The sequence below is a fragment of the Manis javanica genome, chromosome 17 (assembly GCF_040802235.1).
Source record: "Manis javanica isolate MJ-LG chromosome 17, MJ_LKY, whole genome shotgun sequence".
NCBI classification, from domain to species: Eukaryota; Metazoa; Chordata; class Mammalia; order Pholidota; family Manidae; genus Manis; species Manis javanica.
This window is the reverse complement of record NC_133172.1, coordinates 50,386,400-50,410,987: the sequence shown is the minus strand read 5'-3', so window position 1 is coordinate 50,410,987 and position 24,588 is coordinate 50,386,400. Positions and strand designations below refer to the sequence as shown.

The window sequence follows — 24,588 nt, the reverse complement described above, 5'->3', positions numbered from 1 at the left end:
TTCTTCCAATTCATCTGTGCATCACAGGAACGTGCAAACGAAGGGCTGGGAAACACAGAGCTGGGTGGCTGCATAAATGGGACAGAGAAGGTATGTGTACACAGTCATTCTTCCCACTCGTATTTGCTTTGTTGCCCGTATCAACTCAACAGCACCCCACAGAACACCCGGTGACACTGAGAGGCCCAGGATGTCCACTAGGAAGCCGGTAAAACCTCACAACGCAATGGAAACATTTCACTCCCTTTACTTTCTAACAAGCTCCAACTCAGTCAAAGCACTTATTAGAATTTCAAATGAAAAGCTGAATACTCTAAGCATGGTAAATCAGCTACAAACAGCTTTTAAAAACTGCGTTGGTAGAAAATACACATGTAATTTTCTTCTTTTTTAAATATCGCATTTTTTTTTTTTTGCTCTCAAAGGGTTTGTTTGTTAAGAAGCAGGTACCTATTTGTTTTTATCAGACACACTCAGAGGGAGTGTGTCAGAGCTGGGGAGGAGGGAGGGGGCCCAATGGGAGAAACCCTTTAAGCTGGGTAGGAGGAAGGGGCTCCTGGCACTTGCCCCACCTACCCAAATTGTAGGTGGCCCTTCACAAACCACACTGTACTGTTTATATTTTATTCTTCAGAATTCTTAGAACCTGAAGGAGAAATATCCTTACCTGGGAAGAATCGCGCGTCAGACCCCTCCAGTCCAGGAAACCATGCCTGATATCTTCGGGGGGTCCAGAGAAGGCCACGCTGCTAGAGGAGCCTCCCACCGCTAGGCGAAGAGGGGAGTAAGTTCTCAAGGGTCAGAAGCCTTCCGCCTCTCTGGCTGGGATGTCCTGCCGCCTTCCATATATTCATTTCCCTGAGAATCTGACAGGGTCATGAGATGGGGAGACTTGATAGTTGTTCCTCTCTTCCCATTTCAAGTCCCTGAAAAGAAAGCAAAAGAAAGAGCTTTCCCAAGGTGTCAAGTCCCTGAAGGAGCTGGACGCTGGGATTCATTTCCAAATTGAAGACTTCTGCTCCTTCTTTATCTCCCGCTGCAGAGGAAGGCCCATGCGGTTATACAGAACGCCTTCCACACTACCCACAGCAAAAAGATAAAGACAAGCCAGAGGGTCACACGCATTCTGTTTTGGTTTCTAAAAGAAGCTGCCTTGACATCGAAATGAAAATCACAGCCCTGAAATGAATGAAGAGCCGCTCCAAGCCTGGAGAACGGGATCCAGATGTCATTCTACCTTCTATCTGGACAGGAAGATTGAATCAAGCTGCACTGGATAATTTATTTATTTAACATAGAATTACTGAGCATCAACTACTGAAAACCATATGCATATACTTTGAGTACTGGTAATTTTCTGCCTGCTTCCCCTTTAAATTTTGTTAATTACCTTCCAGGCAAAAGTACTGGAATGGTCACTTGGAGGGCTGCCCCACAAATTCCCTTCAGTATTGTGTAATGGAAGGATCCTGGGCTCTAGGATCAGACAGACTAGAGATAACATTTAGGAGGAAAGGAATCTACTGATTGCTTTAGGCTAGGATCGGGGGATGGCAGAGGGGTGGGGGGAGACCACAACATATGGAGGGTGGCCGAACCTTGTGTTTCTGTATAGACCGGAAGACCCATGTTTCTCCTTTTCCTGCTCTCTCCCCTCTTAACCAAAATAATCCTTTTCTAAGTTTGGAGGATTTTCATTGAAGATAACAAGAGTTTTCTTCCATGAGGTAGCATCTCCCTTGGAACCAGACTGGTGGGTCAGGAGGTAATGGTGAGAGACCCCAGAGGGAATCAAAATCCTGGTCATCAAATATGGAGACAACGAAGTAGGTCTTTCCTTTCATGGAATGTTTCCCACCCGTGGCAGCCCTGAAGCACCCGGTTTTGACTGCACTGTGGGACTGGGAGATTTTCTTCTATGGAGAGCTGTACCTTACTAGCAGAACAGTCTTGGACAAGCTACTTAACCTCTCCAATTCATTTAGTCACCTAGAAAATGAGTGAGTAATACCTGCTTCAATGTGATGCCTAAATGGGAAAATGCCTGAAAAGTACTTAGCACACAGCCTAGCTCAGGAGAGACATGTCAGGCTGGTGTAGTTTCCTTCCACCCCAGCTTCCTCCTGGGAAGAGGAAAGACACTAGCTAAGGAAGGGGGAGCTTAAGCTCACTTGTTTAAAAGTTTATATCATGTCCCATGTGCTGGCTGCACAGAAAGGTGCCAGAACCATGTGGACTTCCTGAATCGTCACAGTCCCAGCCTTCAACAGTTAACTGTTTTAGTAGTTGCTGCTGGTTAGCATTTTTCTCTCCCCTCTTTAGTCAACTAAAAATTCTATCCTTAAATATATTTCTCTCTCTCCTTCTTTCCTAACCTTCTTTTCTTTCTCATTTTTCTTCCTTTCTTTTTTTCTCTTCTTTCTGGATATATTCTTTCAGCTCACAGTAGTTACCTGTCACCTAAGACACCCAAGTAGAATTCTTACACCTGAACTGTGAGCCCGTGACACTCTCGGTTTTGTCCTGATGCTCATCACCTCCTTGTCCCTGCTCCAGGTTACCTCTGGGGCGCTCCTCACCCCCAGTCTTTATCTTCCAATCTTTTGTATGACATTGTTCCTTCCTGGTAAAAACACAAGATAATTTCCGATCACTTGCTCTGTAAATTCTCTCTTTTCCCTGCTGTAAAAAATTCAGGAACCAACATATTTGGAACATGGCAATAAGGTTTTCGTATTAGTAGCAGCTGAAACCTGCCTACACTGACAGGGAGAGTAAATAGTCTAGAGTGTTCCAACCCACTGGCCTGTGATGCCCATTTGCCCAATTACTGGAGCTATTCAAATCAACTCATCCACCTGCTTCTGAGGTGCTTTTGCTCTTCATATGTATTTACCTGCTGATGGGTGTATCAGTGAGGTAGGGGGAGATGAACGAATAAACACCTCTTAGAGATACTGAGTAAGTTATTTCCTCCAAAAAAGACCAGAGAAAACACCAAAAGTTCATTGTACTTCTAAAGTGGGAAAGTTTGTCGAGTCACTGGGCACACTGAGCTCCTGTTTTTTTCCTTTTTAATTAAAATTTTTTTCTGAGATAATTGTCAATTCAAATGTAGTTGAAGAAGTGATACACAAAGATTTCATGTACCCTTTACCTAGTTTCCTCCAATGAGAGCCTCTTCCAAACTATGGTACAATGTTACAACCAAGATATTGGCATTAATATAGCCAAGATATAGAGCATTTCCATCACAAAGATCTCTTCTATTGTCCTTTTATGGCTACACCGACTGCCCTCCCATCCCCATTCTCCTTAATCCTTGGCAACAACTAATCTGTTCTCCGTTTCTTTAATTTTGTCAATTTGACAATATTATATAAATGAAATCATACTGTATGTAACCTTTTGGGATTGGCTTTTTCCACTTAGCATAATTCTCTGGTGATTCATCCAAATTGTTGTGTATATTGACAGTTGGTTCCTTTTTACTGCTGGGTAGAATTCCATAGTATAAATGCACCAGTTTGTTTAACTATTCATTGAAGGACATCTGGGTTGTTTCCTGTTTTTTGCTATTACAAATAGATTTATAAACATTCATGTACAGGTTTTTGTGTGACATAAGTTTTCATTTCTCTGTTACAAATTAATGTTCAGGAGTACAATTTCTGGGTTGTGTAATTGCATGTTTGGTTTTTAAGAAACTCCCAAACTTTTTTCTATAACAGTTGTATCGTTGTACATTCCCACCAACAATATGAGTGATTTGATTTTTCTGCATCTTTGCCAGTATTTGGTATTGTTACTATTTTTTTTTAATTTTGTCCACTCTAATAGGTGTGTAATGATAGCCCACTGTGGTTTTAGTGTGTATTTTCCAACTAGCTAATGATGTGGAACATCTTTCCATGTGCTTATTTGCAATTTGTATATCATTTTTGATGATGTCTCTTTATGTCATTTGCTAATTTTCTAATTGGATTGTTTGCCTTTTTTTTACTGTTAAGTTTTAAGAACTCTTTGTATAGTCTAGAAACTAGTGCTTTGTTGGATATGGTTTGCAAACATTTTCTCCCAGTCTGTAGCTTGTCTTTTAATCCTCCTAAAAAGACCTTTCACAGGGCAAAAACCTTTAATTCTGTTGAACTGATTTATCAAGTTTTCCTTGCATGGATTGGGCTTTTGGTGTCAAGTTGAAGAAATCTTTGCCTAACCCTGGATTCTGAAGATTTTCCCCAATTTTTTTCTTAAAAGTTTTACGATGTACATCTAACTCTGTAATTCACTTTAATTTTTGTATATGGTGTGAATGTAGGTTGAAGTTCATTTTTGTTTGCACATGAATGTTCAATTACACTAGCAGCATTTGCTGAAAGGCTATCTTTCTTCCATTGAATCACTTCTACATCTTTCTCAAACATCATTTGGACATATTTGTATGGGTCTATTTCTAGGTTCTCTATTCTTCTCCATTGATCTGTGGTTCTATGCCACACAACACTGACTATGGCAGCCATACAAGAAGCCTTTAAATCAGGTGGATTGATTTCCTCCCAATTTATTCTTATTTAAAAAAACAGTTTCAGCTATTTCAGTTCCTTTGAACTTCCATATAAGTTTTTAAATAATTTTGCCTATATTAAAAAAAATCTTGCTGGGATTTTGTAGGAATTACACTGATTCTACATATCAACTTAAGGAGAACAGACATATTTACTATGTTGAGTGTTCCAAACCATGAACATAGTATTTTCTATGTTTATTTAGATCTTCTTTATCTCATCAGTCTTGAATTGTTTTCAACATACAAATTCTATCCATGTTTTGTTAGGTTTACATCTAGGCATTCATTTTTTTAGCTCTTATAAATGGCATTTTATTTTTAACTTTGATTTTCATGAGTTCATTGCTAGCATATAGAAATACAACTGATTTTTATATGTTTATTTTGTTTTATGTGCCTCTGCTGAATTCATTTATTCATTCTAGGAGGTTTCATGATTTTTTTTCTCCTTCAAATAAAGATAATTTTATTTATTCCTTTCCAACTTGTGTGCCTTTTATTTTCTTTTTTGGTTTTATTGCACTGACTAGAAATTCCAACACTGCGTGGAATAAGAGTGGTGAGAGTGGGAATCCTCGACTTATTCCTGATGTGTGAGGAAAGCATTCAGTCTTCCATCACTAAGTTAGCTGTGGGTTTTTTGTAGATGCTGTTATAAAGTTGAGTAAGTTCGTCTCTCTTCTTATCTTTCTGAGAGTTGTTATCATGGATAGGTATTGAATTTTGTCAAATGTTTTCCCTACATCAACTGATATGATCATGTGACTTATTATTTAGCCTATAAATATGGTCAATTGTTTGACTTTTGAATATTTAACCAACTTTGCATTCCTTGAATAAACCCTGTTTGGTCATGGTATGTCATTATTTTTATATATTGTTGAAATGTATTTCCTAATATTTTGCCAAAGATTTTTTTATCTATGTTCATGAAGGATACCAGTCATACTTTACTTTTTTTCCTTTGCATTGTCTTAGCCAAGTGTGGGTACCAGGATAATACTAATACTGACTTCATAAGATGAATTGGGACATGTTTCCTCTTTTTATCCTTTCCAGGTGAAATTGTGTAGAACTGGTATTAATTCTTTAAATGTTTAGTAGATTTCCCTAGCTTAACCACTGGGCCGGTGATTTTCCTGTGTCTTCGCCTCTCCTTCCACAACTGTGCAAGTTCGATGCCTGTAATAAATTCCTCATATAGACCATAATACTCACGGTGTCTGCTTCCCTGATTGAATCCTGACCGATACCTTAAGCCACTTGCTATTAAACTGAAATAATGATAACAGCAAATATTTACTGAGCACTTAAAATCTGCCAAGCATCTGCCATGCACTTTCCACTTGCTATTTCATGTAAGGAACTCCATAAGTGAGGTTATATTGTCATCCCCATTTTACAGAAAAGGGACCTGAAGGGTAGAGAAGTTAAGTGAGCTGTGAACAGACATACAGCCAGGATCAGAGGCAGGATAGAAATCAAACTCTTAGCCATGCTGCTCGACTCAAGTTCTTTCTCTTGGCATGTATTTTCTCTTCAAGAAGACCAATGTGGCACTGCCAGAAACCATATATTTGAGTCTGAGTTGCGTCTGTGGCTTCCAGTATAGCCTATACATTTCATTTCAGTTTACCTTCTCTTCACACTGACATCTTTTCCTTCTTTCTTGAGAATTCTACCTTTGGCCTTTTTCTCCACCTACATGCCCCCTCACCTCCCTGTCACTCTGTACATAGCTGGAAAGAAAGCAAGCCAACTGATGTGTCTCCTTCCAGGCTCACTGGCTGCCACATCAGTAAAGCAGAGCCAGCCCTGGTGGGGGCCGGGGCAGGACAGGCACTGCCGCGTGTGCTACGCAGAATGTGCGCCCGTGAGAGTGAGAGCAGGCAGGACGCACCCAGGCCAGCGGACACACACCTGCTGAAAACCTGCTGCGATCAGCGCACAGTTATTCTGAGAAACTGCCTCTTGGTCTGGCTTTTTCTTTGCTCACTTTGAAGTGAGTCCATTTTTTAATTAAAATGTCTGCCATACCTTAAGAAACAGTAGTAATGCATTAAAATAAATAATATTTTGGGTGCAGAAGTAAACATTTAGGCAGATGCGGCCCAGATCCATCTCACTGTGTGTGTGTTTTTCTTTTCCCTGAGTGCCTTTGCTTGGTAAAAGCCATCAAATATCATTGGGAATTACTACTAATTCTTTTTACAGTCCTGAAGAATTAGAGAGAGAGAGAGAGAGAGAGAGAGAGAGAGAGAGAGAGAGAGAGAGAGAGAGAGAGAGAGAGAGTAAAAGAGAAGGAATAAGAGGAAGGGAGCAAGAAAGAGAGAGGTTAAGCTCAAAGGCAGAGGGAGTGAAATGGACCAGATTATACAAAATTAAAAAGCAAATACGAGCAGACAATTTGTGCCGAGTGATTGCAAGCAATTACAGTCCAGTTTTTCTGGAGGGAAGCCGGGGTGGTGGTGGGGGGTCGGGGGAGGGAGTTATTTCAGCTTAAAAGGAGACTTTATTTATTCCCGATCAGCTTCTCCTACCATTCTCTCTTTTATTCTTGGATATCAATTTTTAAAAAATCAGCTTTCAGATATTCCATGTCCACCCCTGCGAATCCACCCCTGGGCAGACAGTGAGATTTTAAGCTTCCAATCGGTTCTTTCTATAGCCCTGAAAACCAATTTGTTCATAAAGAATAAAATAAGGAGGGGGAGGGGGAAACACAAGAGCATGTGTTTCTTTTAGAGGAGAGCTTCAATTTTACTATAATTGTCTAAAGACGGAGCTGCTTTGATCTGAAGAATTATTGTGCCTCAAATGCCGGCTGCTAATGTCACAGCTGTGCTGGGCTCGGTCACGCCATGGGGTTTGGGGACTCACTTGGTCCCTGACCTGCCTCTGGGTCCCTCTCTCCTTATCCTTCCTTCGCCCACATGGGAAAGTCCACTTTCCTGGCATGTCTCTTGACCACCGAATGCCACTTGCTCCATTGGTTTTATTCAGGTTCCTGGGGAGGCAGGAACATTGCAGTGGTGACATGATGGAGGGCTGCTGAGGCTGGGCAGGAGTGGGGCGCTTTTGCCTTCATAGGAGCAGGCAGAGCTGGAACTGATCGTGACCATGGGGCTGCCATGGTCGCTAGGTCAGCAGACCCGGCTGCTCCTGGCCTCCCAGCGCCAGCAGAGTTGGAAGAGGGTTCTGGTGTTTGCGAGAATCCCCGACAACTCCCCACTGCATTTCTCTGATTCCAATTCTCTGGGTTAATAAGTATTTTCTCTCTCTCCAGCATATGCTGCCCCAAAGCAAAGGGCAGCTCAAGAAGCAGAATTAAACAATTTTCTTTCTTTTAGAAGAGGAGCTAAAAGCTGTATTTAGGGCCTGAGAGCTGGACATCTTCAGCCCTTGTGTTTTTCTGCCTGTGCTGAGGGACATAACTGGAGGGCTCCTCGCCTGCATCCCTGTCTGGGGGTCTGGGCAGGAGGGGCTCGGAGCTGCTGGCATTGCCCCATCCACCCCTTGCCTCACTGCCTCCCTCTCAGAAGCCGCCTTGCCTGCCTTTTCCAGGTGCCTCTGAAGCTTCGCTGGAGGCTGGAACCCTAGCCAGGTCGCCCTCATCCATTCCTTCTCCAGCCCGCCAGTGCCAGGAGCACTGCCTGGACTCCTAGCACGGCACTCCAGGCTCTGCAGATAAGCTGCCCACATACCTCACGGCAGCACTACCCTCCTTGGTCTGGCCAGCACACGGTTCCAGAATGCTCCAGCAAATGCTCACCGCTGGGCCCTTGCTTATGCCTTTCTTCCTGTCTGACATACAACCTCTCCCTTCTTGAATTCTTCTCTCCTTTCTTGGCTCTGCTTCTAGCCCCAAGTGCAGATGAGATGGATAAAGAAGTTATTCCAGATGGATGATGAAAGCAAAGTTTAGGGACAGAGCTACCTAAGCGGCCTGGATTATAGTCAAGGGGTCATGATGATAAGGAGATGACAGACTGGGGAGGTGGGGGTAAGACCCCACCCCCTGGACTCCAAGCCAGTGCTTCCCAAACTAGAAGAATGCATAGAGCCCTTTAAAGGAAAATGTAGTAAACACAAGAATGTCTGTGAACCTTTCGGGTCTGAGATTCCAGTGTGAAGAACACTGCCTTGAAAAACAAATGAAAACCCAGCAACATGGAAATATAAGCACAGTGGTAGTCCTACAAGACACGAGGCCCAAATTCCCACACAAATTAGTCTGTCCAACCTAAGCTTCCCTGATTAAAAAAAATACTTCTAGAAGCACTTTATTACTTGTGCAAATGTGGGCCAGTTACTTAACTTCTCTGAGCCTTGGCTTCCTTAACTATAAAAGGAACAGAAGTAAAAGCCCTCTGGTGTGTTACTGCAGAGATAAACCGAGGGGATGAGCATGCACGCAAAGTGCTTAGATGGTCTCTGGCGCATTGTCACTTCTCAACCAGCAGCCGCTTTCACCACACTAATCCCTCTAGGTACTTGTCTTGTTGCTAAAAACTTGGGGACTTACTCCTGAATTCCTCATTCCCTCTTCAGCTCCAGGAGGTCTGATATCCTGGGGTTTCCAGACAGCGGGAGGGAAGATGCTGAGGAGGAGATGGAGGCTTTGATGAAGGCTGAGCTGCAAGCACAGGAAGTCCTAAGACAGGAGGCACAGAGCCTTGCAGGGAAATGGCCTTGAACAGAAACACAGAAGAAGTTGTAAAGTGAACAAAATACAGGTAGTAGGGAAGTATTCTAGAGGAGGCACACTGATGTCTGCAACTTACTTTGAAATGCAATTTTAGAAAGAAAAATGGATTAATGGACAAGCAGTAGGATGAACAGATGGACAGATTGTGATAAAGCAAGTGTGTTCCAGTGTAAACAGCAGAGTGTAAGTGGTGAGCATATGGGTGTTCACTGTAAAAGGTTTTTCAAAATGTCTATGTGTTTGCAAATTTGCATAATAAAGAATTGGGAAAAAATTATGTAACAGTATCCAAGATGCTCAACTCAGGTCTTTATGGGCCCAAGACAAGTTGTCCCAAGAGAGTGGCTGGCAGATGGTAAAGGGGTAGATTTTCTTCAACTCTCACTCCTTGTCTCTCGGCTCTCCAGTGCTATCCCCCCACATTCCCAGTGCTGGACAACCTGCTAAGAAGGCTGCTTATCAAGATTTAAGCTATAAGCCCATCCTATGGAATCTGTATTTTATCACATCTTTCCTGATGAGGGATACATGTCTTTAACACCCAAAGAAATAAATCTTCTGAAGTGGAATTTTGGCCAGTGGACAAGAAACTTTAGGTGGCACACCAGCTGGGATTAGGTTCAGTTGCAAATGTCAGACAGGACAATACAACTGTGACATGAACAGAATGGAAGTTCATTACATGATCACATAAATGAAGTCCAAAAGGAAGGGGCCGAGGACTCCGCACCTCAAACATCTCAAGAACCCAGGTCCTGGCCAGCTCACTGCTGCAACATCCCTAAGCCACATCCCCCTCTCCACGGTCCAGGATGGCTGCACCTATATTCCACGCAGCAGGGTGATGGCAGGAACAAAGACAGGGACGAGCAGCACCACAAGCAATCTCTTAGGAAGGTTCCTGGAAATTGACGTGCAAGCTTAGCCCCACGTTCACACTTAGCTGCAAGGGAAATGGGGAAATGCGGAGATGAGGATGCAAAGAGAGAAATTAAATGACTATGAAAGAAGTGAGAAAAGATTTGGGGAGACAACTAGCAGTCTCTCTCAAAAGTGGGGAGAATATCTCTCTAGAATGCTCCAATCACAAATCTATAGTTTTCCACTTACAGCGCCATTGCCATAGCATCAGCTCTGACCTTATCAATTGACCTCCAAGACAATTGGTCTCCTTTCTGGCCTAATCACACAGTGAGGAAGAGAAAGAAACAAGGAACTTTGTGATGAATATTTTAGAATTTAATGAAGTGTAATATAGGTATTGGCATTGCGATGTTAGAGATAAGGTATGGAGGCTCCCTTAAATGCAGAAGACTAGTGAGGTCCTCACCTTTAGAGGCCACTGTCCAGGTGCATGAGGATGCAAAGCAAGGTCCCCCACTCTCTTTCTCCCCACCCCAGCCCCTCTATCTCTATCAGAGAGCTGAACCCCTGAAAAACACAGAGGCTACCGGAGTGCAGAGGAAGAGTGCACAGGCGATCTCACCTGAAGGGAAACACAAGCAGCAGAAGCCAGGAGTGGACTTTAAGGAGGCAGCAGGGAGATGCTGGGCCAAGGAAGGCCAGCCAAGGATCCCTGAGTGGTTGGTGCTCTGGAGAAGGATGGGCACAGGCCTAGAGGGGACAGGGGAGGGTTGTCAAAGGTAAGCATCCAGGTTGGTGCAGATCACCCGTGTGCACACAGATCTATTCCAAAGTGTCAGTTCCCAAAGTTCTCAAGGATTTAAATTCATCTAGTGTCATGGCCTTCCTGATAAGAGGTTCTCAAAGTTGACCACCCACTGAAATCAGTTGGGGCTTCTGAAAACATGCTGATGTTTTCAAACAAACACACTTCCTAGTCCAAACCTCCAAGATGCTGGTTTTATTTGTCTGAGGTAAAGCCTGGGCATTGGGTTTTTTTCAAAACTCCCAACAGCATTCTAATATACAACAAAGCTGGGCAACCATTAGAATCTAGACTGGTGGTCCCCACACTTCAAGGTCCATGTCCATCACCTGGGTTATATAAAAATGCAGATTCTTCGTCACCAGGTACAGGTTAGAGCCTGTCACTCTGCATTTGAGTAAGATGCCAGGGGGTGCCAATGCTGCCAAATTTGGGGAACAATTGACTTGGAGTAGCAAGTTTGACTCTCGCATTACTCCCCCAGAGAATGTGCACTTTTCCCATTGTCACATGGGAATGGGGTCACAGGGGTCTTTGATGCACTAGCTACTTAGGCAAGGCTGCCTGGAGGCCAGAGGAGGCCTGCTGTAGTGAGACCCTCCCCGACAGGGCTCCTGCTGCCCGGCCTACATCTGCCCGCACAGTTAGCGTGTCATCCACTGAGCCGATGATCTGGAACGGCCCATGTTGGACACAGGGGAGAGCAGGCTGCTGGTGCTCAATGCAGCTCTTATTAATATTAATAATTAATGCTGAGTGCTAATGAGTAACCAGTTACTAATAGCAGTGGCATCAAGAAAACAGCAATGGTCCTACACGGATTTAACTCCCTCTGCTCCCCTTCATCTCCCTGCCCAAATTATAGTTCTAGATGAGCTTCCAGAATCTTGTTTGGACAGGCACAACCTCACACATGTTCACTTAATAAGAGTTTTACGGAGTGAAATCCCACTTTCAAAGGGATGCATTTTCAGCGTGGCACACAGGAAATTGAATGTGAAAGTGTCATTAATGTGGAAGTTGTGAGTTTAATTCCCTACCCAGAGGGCTGACAAACTGAGCTTATTTATGTATTTCTCATCATAGCTACAAGTGCCCTGTGGGATCCAGTGAATTTCTTAGAATAAAAAGTCTTTGCCCCCTTTCTTGGATGAACATCTACTTGTAGCTTCAAATTCCAAACTCAAAAACACATTCTCAGAAGCCGAAGAAGCTAACGTGAGCCCATCACTAAGGAGAACGTGATTCCACGGCGTGGTTTGTGATTGCTAAGGCCGGCATTCAGGGCTGATTCGGGAGGTAGCATTCTTGGGTGCATGTAGTTTCCTTAAATATTTCTTCTTAGAGGAAGTAATGTAGCACTTAACACCAATGACATCTATTAAGGACCTCATTAAAGAAAAAGTGATCACAAGATATGTTATCATAGTCAACAGTGAACTGCGCCCAGTAGGAATCGTGAGTGTTCTGAGGACGCGGAACCGGTGCTGCATTTGGCGCTGTTCTTACAGAGTGGCAGCTGTTAGCACGAGGTGCATCGTTCTCATGGCTGGTTTTGGCCATTGAGTCCCCTGCAGGTCCAAATCACAGGTGAAGAGACGGGCCAAGGCAGCTGTTCACACCCTGCACTTCTTGCACACGGGCAAGAGAGCCCTCCACTTCCTGACTCGATCTTTTGTGAGCCTCTTTTCCTGCAGGTCTACTGTGTACGGGGGGTCCACCTGCCTCGGGTGATGGTGGTACAAGGAGACCTCAGGGAGCCTTTAAGGCTCTGATTCCCTTGGGGACTAGGTTAGGGGGAACCATAGTAAAGGCATTTTACTAGCATTTGGCCTTGATAGGAGCTCACATAAAGGAGACTCACAGGTCTCTGTCTTCCTGGGGGAAGCAAGCAGAGTTAAGAAGCTGCCTGAATCTTCACGGTTCGTCTTAGCTGGGAAGAGACCCCGGAGCAAGTTGAGCCCTCTGAAAGCACGTAGCATTTCAAGGCCCCTTCATGGTGATAAATCACGCAGCCACCTTCTGATTCTGACAATGTCATGCCCGACTGGCCCGGTGGGCTGAGCACCTCGGAACCTCCTGTTACCTCTCCCTACATCCAGTCTGAGGATAGTCCAAACATTTGCCTGTATAAACATATCACTCCTCCTGGTAGTCTTTTGGTTTTGATCGAAAGACCTACTCAGTGTTAGAGCCAAAAGAGGTATAAACCAGGTTTTAACCCAGTTTCCTCATTTCACCCAGAGAGGATTACCCCCAGCCAACTGGAAAAAGGGCCCTGGCTTTCCAACTCCTAGCTCAGGATTCTATTTATAAAAATCACTAAAAAATGGCAAATCTAAAGACTTCAAGAGATAGCTCTTGGATTACCCTGCCTCTGGTGGTACAAAGTGACATCACAGTTAGCTGGCTTGTAGCCTGTTGTCTACACTGGATTCTGATGGAGCCCCAAAACGTCTAGCTTGTGCCAGAAGCGCCACTACACTGAAAGGGCACTTTTTCTACTCGAGCCGGCCGTGGGAGAAACAGCATGCTGGGTCTTGGACTGACCATGATTGCCTAAGTCTGGAGGGCATTCTAAAAGTAAGGAGATGCTGGTTATTCTCTTTGCCCCTCCGACCCACCTGCCACCCTCCAGCCCTCTGCACCCTGCTCTGGGTCCAGGAGACTGCGAAGGCGTCACCGGGATCTGCTTGTCTCCAGCTCACCGTTGGGTTTAGCCCGTGGGAAGGCCCAGGAGGTGGGAGGTCAGGGTGTTGGTTATTCAGGCGCCCTCCCTGCCTCTCCATGGCCGTGGCCGTGGCTGCACCCCTCCACCTGCGGCCGTGCCTCCTCCGTGCCCCAGGCCTCCCTAGAGACCAGGAGTGCTGTTCTTCCACTTGCCCCTTCAGTCCTCACAGGTGCTCCATCGTGCTTTGCCAGTTCCCTTCACCCTCTCCCCTCTGCAAGTCGCTCCCTTAGCAGACTCTGGTCATTAAATTAACACACTGAGGAGGCTGTCATTCCCTGCCAGGACCCTACGACAGGTGCCCCTCATGTGGGGTAGGCATTGCTCAGCTCTCCTGGGTACCCCCGGGTGAGCTGTAGCAGGTAACAAGAGCTGCCATTGGGTGACCTGGGTAAGGGGCCACTTTCATTTGAATGGTGGAAAGAGCAAAAAATGAGGTAAGAGATCTCTAGGAAGCCAATAGCAGTTAGCAAAACCTGAAGGACAGTGGAGCTCCTCCTGGCCTACTGTAGATCATTCCCTCGAGTTAGATGAGCCCAGAGTAGAATCACAGAATTCCACTTCCAGTGCCACCACTAATTTATTTTGGGGGAGTGGGCAGGCCCCTCTCTAAATCAGTCACGAGTCTGTCCCCTTGGCATGCCTGCTAAATATAATGTGTCACTATCTGCGATGTTCAAACTCTACCAACTCACGGGAAGCTGTCTTAAATGCTAAAACAAACACAAACTGAACTGGTTTTCCCATCTGTTTCTTTAACAAATGGGAGCTTAAGCCCATAGGGAAACTGCGTGGGTCAGGAAAACATCAAATGAACACTTCTGAATAAAAACAAATGTTTCTGAAGATCTCAAGATATTTTAAACACAGCAGTCCATTGGCCAGGCCTGCCTCTCTCCAACGCCTGCACAAGATCCCGATGACAGCATTATTTGCTTGAACTGGATTTGTTTCTGTGCCCAGAAACAACACACGAGGAACCTGGAATAGGAAACAGCTACTGAGTCCTGAAAGTTTTTCCAGGATACTGTCTGGGACCAGACAGGAATGAAACACAGTTTGAAACCACACCAAGAGAGCAAAGAGAATCATTCTTAGGGATCTACATTATTGCACTTCATTTACCATTAAAAATATCAAGGGTGAAGAGCAGCAGCTTGCATTCTGACATAAAACCCTGCCAGGGGAGCCAGCACCCCTGGAGGAGGAGGAGGAAAAGGAAAGGGAGGAAGCTCAGTTGAATGGAAGAAACTGGCACCATCCCCCCTAAGCAGATGCTCTTTCTGGGTTCCCTACAGGCCACCCACGTGCTTCCGTGCCAGGGGGCAGCTTCCTTGCCCATCTCTGGAACCAGGACTATGCCCTCCTTTGAGATTGCCTTACTCTATTCTGTGCCCCACCAGAGCCTGACTGAGAGCTTGGCACATTACAGGTACTCAGCAAATGCTTCTTAGTCGATTGAGTTAAAGAAATAATGAATGATTGAGTGAATGTAGCCTATCAATTATTTCTTTCAGACGGGGAGATGGTACTTATCACACAGAAGGACCCTATAGTAGGAAGTCATGGGCCAGTTTCAGGGATTCATTACTGCTTCTTCTCTGTTACCCACCCTTACCAGGTGTCCCAGGGTGTACACGCTGGTGTCCTCAGCTCTCTTGGGGACCCCTGGGTGGAACTGTGCCGGATAGCAATAGCCAACATCAGCTGATTTGGGTAAGGGGTCACCTCATTTGAATGGGGCAAAGGGCAAAAATAGAGTGGGGGATATATGGGCAGCCAAGAGCAGTTGGCAAAATCTGTCTGACTCTTGAGATTCTTCTGGTCCATACGGGGTCCCTAGGAGTGATTTCTCATGGAACGATGTGCTGTGCCCCAGTCCTTTTGTCTCCCTCCCTTCTCTGTTCTGTCATGGTTTTCCGTCCCCTTCCTTCCTCTGCTCTCTGACCCTTTGATACATTTTTTATCTCTTCTTGCTGAATATTTCTTCAGTTTTTATTTCTAATATTGGGGATGCCACATCATTTATCAACCAAACAAGGGCATTTTTTAAAGTAAAATAGGAATAATCTGAAAATGTTAATATGAAATATTAGCTTATTGAATCAACCCATTGAGTTTATTTATATTGGAGGAATTATAAAATAATTTTATTGAAAACCTATTTTCAAAACTGAAATTATTTCCACCAAATAAATATAACCTATATATGTGTTTGTTAAAGCAAAAAAGAATTTATTTTATTCAATCTATTACCTGAATATTAAATAATACCATTTGCAGAATAATGGTGTTTGGCATATATTCATGTATTTTAAAGTTTTTTAGTTATGTTTATTTCTAATATTATGACAGCATGGTATTTTCCTGCATTTATTTTTTAATCCTTTTGTTTCATAAAATTGCTGTGATCTTCAAAGTGTTAGTTTTAAAGCTTTTTGAAGTATTACATACCAAAAAGTACTAAAGTTACATTTTACTGTTAATTTGAAACTGTTGACACTCTCCATTGAATCTTCTCTATAGATATTATTTTTAATTGAGAAAAATGCTTTCTTCAAAGTTACCAAGATGCCTTGAAAGTTCAGGGCAAATTCTGCTAGAGTATATTCAAATTCTCTTTTCATATTAAAATGCATCAATATTTTAGCCTAAACATTTTCTTGGATATTATCTTTTTACCTCCCAGGTACTTATCTTCGCAGATAACTTTTCAAGGAAAAAGTTTTTGAAGAGGTTGCCTTATGATTCCAAATCATAAGCCTTTCAATTTCATTCTACCTCGCAAGAATATGTTTATTCGATTAAAAATTGAAATGCCATCAAAAGAATCTTCCAATAGATACTCCAAAGAGCAATTCTAATTTTGAAAATGAAATCTTCTGTCATTTTTGAGTCCTCAACATTTAATCTGTCCATTTCTTTTCTTTCCTTACAGGGAGAAATTTCACTGTCTTCCCATTTGCACGTACTGTTTTCAACTATTGCAATCAGTTAAAAGCTTTAACGTGAAGTTTTCTGAACACTCCACTCTTCAGAAACATAGGTTAAGGTTATCCAAGTGATGTTGAGTAAAATGCAACCAAAATTTACCACTTTGTTTGCAAAAGAAGCCTAACACCATTGCAAAAGATGTTAGTTGATTTCTAAAGTAGTTCTTCAAAGGCACAAAATCCTTAAAAACCCCACTGATGATGGATAGCAAAGAGAAAGTGCTTACTACGACAGTAAAGTATTTTTTAATATTCCACATCGGCTTCATCACAAAAATTTTGTGGTTCAATTACTCTAAAGGGATATACAAAAAAATTGCAGATTTAAACTGCTGCAACTTTTATTTTAATTGATCTAACATTGCAGCTTAGTGGGAGGAAAATATGAATTATATGAACACCAAAACAAACTCTGAGCCAATTTCTGCCCCATAAGTTTCTTAATTTTTGTAATAACATTGCTTTTACCATGAAGTTGTGCATCACCAAAATTTTAATGGGTATTATGACTATGAAGCTAAATCATTTAACCTTCCAGTTAAATTAAAAAGTTCATTTAAAGGGTGAATTTGACACTAGCATTAACAATAAAATCAGATTTTTTGCTTTCTTCAGAATGAACTTCTAGAAACTTTGTTTTGATTACCTCATTTAAAAGGGAAAATTTGAATGAGTTATTAGAATTAACTGCATTTCTTTGTGAAGCATCTAACAGCACTAGTAAAATTGATACCTTTGAACTATTTGCAGTTTTTCCTCTGCTTATAGTGCCTTATAACATATTAACTATAAACACTTCATGTTTTGCACATGCATAAGATGGGAATAAAAACATGAGTGAAACTTAGAGAAAAACAGTCATCTGATATACATAAAAAACTATGCTTTGCACAGGCATCTGTAAATCTTCCTTCTATAGATTCATATGTGAATTCATCATCTACAAGAGAGTCTTCTTAAAATAACTACTGATTTTAAAAATTAGATACTGCTGTTTTGTTAGCAAATTTTGTCTTGTTTTCTGTGAAGTCATTTGCTACTGTGGATGGTAAATGCTGATTAAACATTTTGTGCAAGTTACCCATTCATTGACTTTTATAAGAAATGGTAACTCAGTAATTAATTTTTCATTAAATACGTACTTTTCTTTGAGGTCACTGCTGCCAAAAGGGGCTTATTTTGAAGAAATAGAAATGTTACCAAATAATAAAATAAATTTTGTGGGTTAAGTTACAATAAATGACAAAATGGCTATTGCAAGAAGATTCTATGTTCTGTAATAGGGCTGCTCAGCCTGTTCCCTGCATGGGACCAAGTTTTTCCTATACCCTGCCCTATAAGCTCTCCACAGTTCCCAGAGACCCTGCTAACAGGCATCACAGGGGCTTGCTGCACCCCATGGGCCCCAGCACTGGCGCAGCGAGCCAGGAGGGGCAGCACCATCAGCCACTTCTCACCACTCAGAGACCGGCAGAAGTTGCTAAGTCCCAGGTCTCTCAGCTGAATGTGCTGTACATCCCCAGCAAGCACCCTGCATGCTGCACTTGAAAGAGGATGTCAAGTACCTTGCCTCTGGAACTAACTAGTAAAAAGAAACAGGTCAACCCTGGTAGTTTTCAGGCTTAACCAAAATCTACAGCAAGAAGTCTGTTCATGGAATTTGCACCTCACACACAGCAGGATGGGACCTTGGCAGGAGGCAGCCCAGCAAAGTGAAGGTTTACCAGTCCCTTCTGGCTGATGCAAGAATTAATAATAAGACTCAGTGAAGAAGAATAAAAGCAAAATCCAAGACAGGTGCTAAGCTGCACAGGATGCTGAGACATAGGCGTGCACACAGGGACTCCTTTGGGCAAACTGGGAAGTATCGTCTTATTTTCACTGCAGCAAATCTCTAAACTTCTTATTCTTTTCTCTGCTAAATATTTTATTGTGCACCCATTCATCCCTTAGGACTCTGCCCTTTCATAAAACAGAAAAGTGAAGTGCAAATATCTGCTTGGGTGTGGATGCAAGATGAACACAAATCTCATTGAGATAATGGTCACCAACCACACCCAAGATCAGTCCACTCCCTCATATGCTGGAAAAGGCTGTGCTGCAGCAGCTCGGTGCCTGGCCAGGCCTGTACTGTCCCTCCTTGCCACTGAGGTGGACCTGAAGACGGAAGCCATTTGTTAAGGACAGTGGCTCAGAAAAATAAAAGCATCCTGGGGACCCTCTAGAATTATGAGTTGCTGACCTCCTGGCCACAAAATAATTCAATTTCTGACTTACTCAAACTCCTACTGGTACAATTTCTGCTTCGCACTCCTCTGTCTCTGCTCTGCCTTTGTGCCCCAATCCTTTGCCATAAGAATCTTGTTGACGTTCTCCAAACTTACCCCTTGCGTCCTTTGTACATATTTTTCCCTTGGCTGAGACACCTTTCCCAGTCTTGACAGCCAGCCATTTGTGTCCTTCTGCCAGAAATGAGCTTAGTAATCACCTCCTCCAGGAAGCCTCTCTGGGCTGCACTCCTAAGACATCCCACACTTGATCCCTCCCACTGTTGTATCACCTGTTGACTTGCCTGCCTCTTGCAACCTTCATTCAAGCTGGGAGAGGGGATGGTGTCCTTTCCTCATTTTGTTATCATGTGCCATCATCCCTGGTCCATAACAGGCAGACTTCATGGGAAATGAATGAAATTTGAAACTCATGTTGAAAAAGGAGAGAGTCCCCTACAGGTCTCTGGAAAGGTACCTGCTTCGCCTCTAAAGACAGAGGTCACAAAAAGGCAGTTACTCATTCTCTGCCAATAGGATGAGGTCCATTATCCTATTATACCTCCTTAGGGACCTGGGGGGTAAGAGGACATGCCTATTAGTAACCCCAGTTTATAGCTGGGCAAATGGGGGCACAGGGAGGTTAAAAGCCCCAGGTCAACCTGGGTGCCGGGGATGGACCTGTGATTGGCGATCAAGGCAAGGCAGTCCCTGTGCACCTGATAGGGGGCTGCCCCCCAGGCCCCACTACCTCACAGATCCATCCATTCCTTTTAGAATCCAAAAGTCCTCTCTCCAGATTAATTCATCCTGGCTTCAAATATCTAGAGCAGCTATTTTTTTTTTTTTACTTCCACCAGCATTTGAAATGTTTTTAAGGGTTCATTTCAGACACCCTTTTCTTTGAACTGATTGTTCAGAACTTTCGTACCACATTGCCAGTGTTTTTGTTGTCGGCTCTGATTTCTAAAAGGTTTTTATTTCCTCTCTATTAGCAGCCACCACCTGCTACTGTGTGGATGGGCTGTGCAGTACTTCCTTCGCCTCATCTGCTGAAGTGGATGACAAGGCCCGTACATAAGGAACCTTGTTTCTGGGTTTACCCCTAATTGTTAACCCCTCCTGCCACTGCGAAGGATGAAGAAAGGTATGGAAAATTCCTGGGGTGTTGGTAAGTCTGTGGGGGTCCTGCCACTCTCTCTCTGGGTGCAGAGGAGCAGTAAGGAGAAGGCAGAACTGTGTCTGCAATGTGGCAGGGGCTCTGGGGGTTTTGAGCCTGCAGGGCTGTCCTGTTAGCCATGGTTGGACCCACAGGGTCCTCCCCAAAGAACCTCCCTAGAAATAAAAGGTGTGTTGCTTTGTTCTAATGATGGCCTATGGGCGGCATCAGGGGATGCTTGTGTCACTGGCCACTGCAGAGGCCCCACCTTGATGGACACTAGCTTATCCCATTTTGGGCTGATTCACACACACTGGCCCTTATGGGAGCAGCTTTGCATATAAATATAAAAATATTTTTCCAGTCCATCCTTCCCTCTGGGGTATCAAGTTTAACAGGCTAAACATCTTCCATTAATCACTGAATAGAACGTTATTTACTCCAAGTGAGAGGGTGAGTGGCCCACTAGGAAGATGAATCTAGGGCTCTGTGTGTCCAGCTCTTCCTTGCACTGCTTCTCCAAATCTTTCAGAACAAAGTCCTAAGTCCAGCAGTTCCACAAGCTGAAGTGACACTTCTCTCCCGTGTCCTTCTCTCTCTCCCCCTTCCACACCTCAGATACTAACTTTCTCAGCTACCTTTTGTCACCCTTAAAATAAGGCTTTCTCCCCCCATATCTGCTCAGTCCAGAAATGCACTACAATGGGATATTTCAGCCCAGTGGAAAGAGGTCTTGAGTTCTTTTCCCATGAACACCCCATAGCCACGGTCAAGGATGCTGTAAGCAACACTGAGAAGATGTAGCTGAGGTGGGTACAATTGCCAGGGCACTTTGACATCTCTGAACATCCTTTGTAGATAGTACCTGCCACCCAGCTTACAGCTGGGACCGCCTCTCAGTGCCAGTGGATAAAGTCCAGGAATGAAGGACAGGAAGGGCAGAGGGGAAGGAGTGGGGACCAGTGCTGGTAGGCAGGAGGCAGCCCACAGGAGGTCACACATGGTGGCGCTCACGCTGGAAGGCTATTCCATCCTGGGGAACCCCATCCCCTACCCTTAGAGACAAAGACAGAGGCAGGGCTTGGAAGCTGATGTCACACTTACTTCTTAATGGGAACAGTGATGTCCTATGTATTCCGACCCCACCAACCTCTAAAGGGATTGGTGGGAGCTACCATCCCAGCACAGAAAATGAGATAAGCCCGTGAGGATCTGAAATGCCTTTGGCCCTTTGTCTCCATTCTTTAGCCGGGCTGACCCTGGCCTCATCCACTTTCCACAGCAGGGCAGGGGGGCAGGGCCCCTGCCCCCACGTGTCCAGGCTTCCCAGAGTACCCTGCCTTCGGCCAGAGGTCTAGCAAAGCCTCTCCCAGGCTGTGCACTGCTTTGGCCCCACACTAATTAGTAATGCAATCCCACAAAGAGTGAAGCTGCCCGCCACCTCCCCTCACTCATAGTGATTTATGTTCAATTTGTACAAATGGAGAAAATGAGATTTCAAATTTCAATGCCATTTCTGCAATGAGGTGATTAAAAGAGAGAGAGGTATCGCCTTCCACTGTATAGAATATTGATCCCCGTGCTATTTTCCTTTGCAATAACCATTAGCTCAGTATTATTTGCAAACCTCTAATGTGAACCTGGAGATGTAATTTACATTTGTGCCTCACTTATTTGCTTTAACAAAACAACACAAAAGCTTTGGGTCTTTCAATCTATCCATATTGTCAATAAAATTAGCAGCTTGAAGGGAGAAAAAATTATATTCAAAACCATAACTTCCCATTAACTACCGCAAGACACAACACATTGTTCCAAAGGAGAGAGTGCGTGGTGTTTGAGCCCCTTTCTTATCCTTTCCCCTCACTCCTTGGGGCCAAGATTCAATCAGAAACCTTAAAAGCGAAGCATCCCCTCCTCCGAGTAGGGATGAGTTTGGTGCTCGCTCGGGGCAGGCCACGCGCATCTGAGGCCTGATCCCTCCCGGTGGAGCGTGTTCCCAGTGCCAAGTGCTGGCACACGCCTCGTGCAGAGGTCCAGGCCCGGCTGCCAGGACAAACGCGCACACAGAGACACGTGCAGGGCCTGCGCTGACCTTCCCAGGGGCTTCCCAAAAGAGGGGGAGCTGGGGCGGGGGGCCGGAGGAGGTGGAAGAAAAGAAGGAGGGAATCGTGAATAACAGCGCGGGGCTGCGTTAGCACAATTCAAGTGGCAGTCCGTCAGCCTCTGACTCTTAAATAGGCCACGCAGCTCCACTCTCTTCATTTCTTGTCTCTGCAAATCTGTCAGCTGCCTACCACTGCCTACCAGACCCTGGAAGACGAGAACAAGAAAAAGGGAGAAGGGAGGGGGGGTAGCTAATGACCCATAATTGCCATGATAGTGGGAGAGGGGCCAGGCAGCTGTTTTACATTCCTGGTATGTATAGTATGCAAATATCGACAAAGGCTCGACACAGTTTCGCTATTGTGGATCCGGAGGGTAACCAAATTAGCCTTTGGCAGCCATGGTAATTGGGAGGTGCTGTTCCCATTAGGAGTCCTGCAAATTATGAAGAAAAATGGACCAAGGGCTTTGTCGCAAATAATAATAAACCAAGAAGAAAAGGGCAGGCGGCTGTCTTTTCTTTTCTACCCCCACTCCTCACCCTCTGCCTTTATTATTTTTTTAAATTTCTGCATTGTGTTGTTAATACCTCTCCATTTAGTAATAAGAAAACAGTCTGAAATCTCCCACTAGACCATGTCCGTACTTGATTGCAAGAATGTGAAGTTTGCAAGGGATAGAATATGGGTCGAGGCAAAGAGCGCATTTTCTGTGCCACAGCCCAGGGTCTGCAGGTACCAATGGCAGAGAAGTGTAGGGACAAATATACGCCTGAACACTGGGGAGTGAGAGAGGCTTTGGAAATGATTTGTCAGAGAAAGCCCTTTCCAAGGGGTGTCCTCTCCTTATTCCAACAGTGCAGAGAACAGTGCCTCTTGGCTCATAGCTGGGTTTTTACTTCCATCTCACTCCCAAAGAGTCTCACGTTCTAGCTGCCTTCCGTGTCTCAGTTTAGAGACCAGCCTGAGAAATTCCAATCATGATGCATTAAGCCTGAAAACTCATGCAGAAAGGTTTGGAGACATTCGTCCTGGGCATTCCCTTGAGACAGCCTAATTCCATGTGGCCCAGAGCTGGGTGCCTGGTGACCAGATGGTCCACTGGAATATCCGATGACACTGGGATGATCTCACCCCTTTGTGTGGCAAAGGTGAGTGAAGGGCAATGGTCAGCTTGGGGCCAGGTTGCCCCATATGAGAAGCTTGGCATCAGAGGGCACTGCTTGCTAAAGCGGCCTCCCAAAAGCTACGACGGGAAGGGCTGTGCTCTTCTTTAAAGCTATCAGCCTCCAATTTCCCTTGTTATACATATGTTTGTTCTGCCAGAGGAGTGCCTCCAACGAAAAAGACTTCTCTGGAAATACAATGTCTTTTACTTCCGTTCTTCCAGTGGCACGGGAACATTCCATGCATTGTGTTGGCACTTTATTTTTATTTTACATTTCGTGAAAATGGACCATGTTAAAACATGGAAAAAATAGGATCCTTCCACTTGGGTCACTGGAAAGATACAACCACATACATGTCTTTAAAACCAGACAGCATTTCCCATGAGGGGAAAAAAATTAGGAATTTTTATAAGGTTTGAAGTCTGATCAGAGACACAGCTACAAAAGGATCCACCAGTATTGTCCTCAAAAGGGTACAGAAAGAAACTAATGGCTAGTTTGAAAAATTAACAAAAACATGAGAATGACTGAAAATAGATCAGGTCATAGCAAAGTCAAACAGAGGGCTGGAAAGTCAGGAGGAGCAAGTGACCCACTGCTGGCACAACGGCACGGCGGGTGGGACCCACGGGTGACCCAGGGAAGGGGCTGAGGGAGAGGCAGGGCCCAAGCTATGGGCTCCTTTGCATTCTCGGGCACTCAGACCCCGTTCCATGGACAGGGGAATGACCGGCGCCATGTTTCTCGAGGCAGCCTGTGCCCACCTCACCCATTCTGGGCTAGTTTTAAAGGAAGAACCCTCAACTGTTAAGTACAGGTTTCAAGTCTCTTCGGAGAGAAACTTGAGAGTGAAAGAAACAAACAAACAAACTCTCCAGCATTTACAAATGTTTTTAAAGAAAAAAACATGTTTTGGTGAAAGTGCACTTCCATTTTGTGACTGAGTCCAGGCTTTTGCTGTAGGTCTGCCCCTTGGTGTGGCGGCCCCGGCCTGAGGTGCCCGGGCTCTCCCGCCTCCCCGCCCTCTTCTCTTCTCAGAAGTCCAGCTACACTAAATGTGTCTTAGCGTCTTGACCCCCTCCAACATGCTTTCTCTCATCTCTTACTTTACATAAACTGCTCCCTCCGTCCAGGGGGACGTCCCTATGCACTGCTCCACCCTGTCACAGAAGCACCTGCATGCACACAGTCATGCGTGCACACACGCACACACACACACACCT

General features: G+C 44.4%; 1 long non-coding RNA gene across 1 annotated transcript in view; it reads right to left on the bottom strand.

Moving 5' to 3' along the window:
• Positions 1-676: 676 nt before the first annotated feature.
• LOC140847125 (uncharacterized) overlaps positions 677-24,588 on the bottom strand; it is a 749,959-nt gene continuing 726,047 nt past the window's right edge. The window contains exon 6 of the long non-coding RNA XR_012126813.1: positions 677-926. This is a non-coding gene — a long non-coding RNA (uncharacterized lncRNA). The remainder of the gene's footprint in view (positions 927-24,588) is intronic.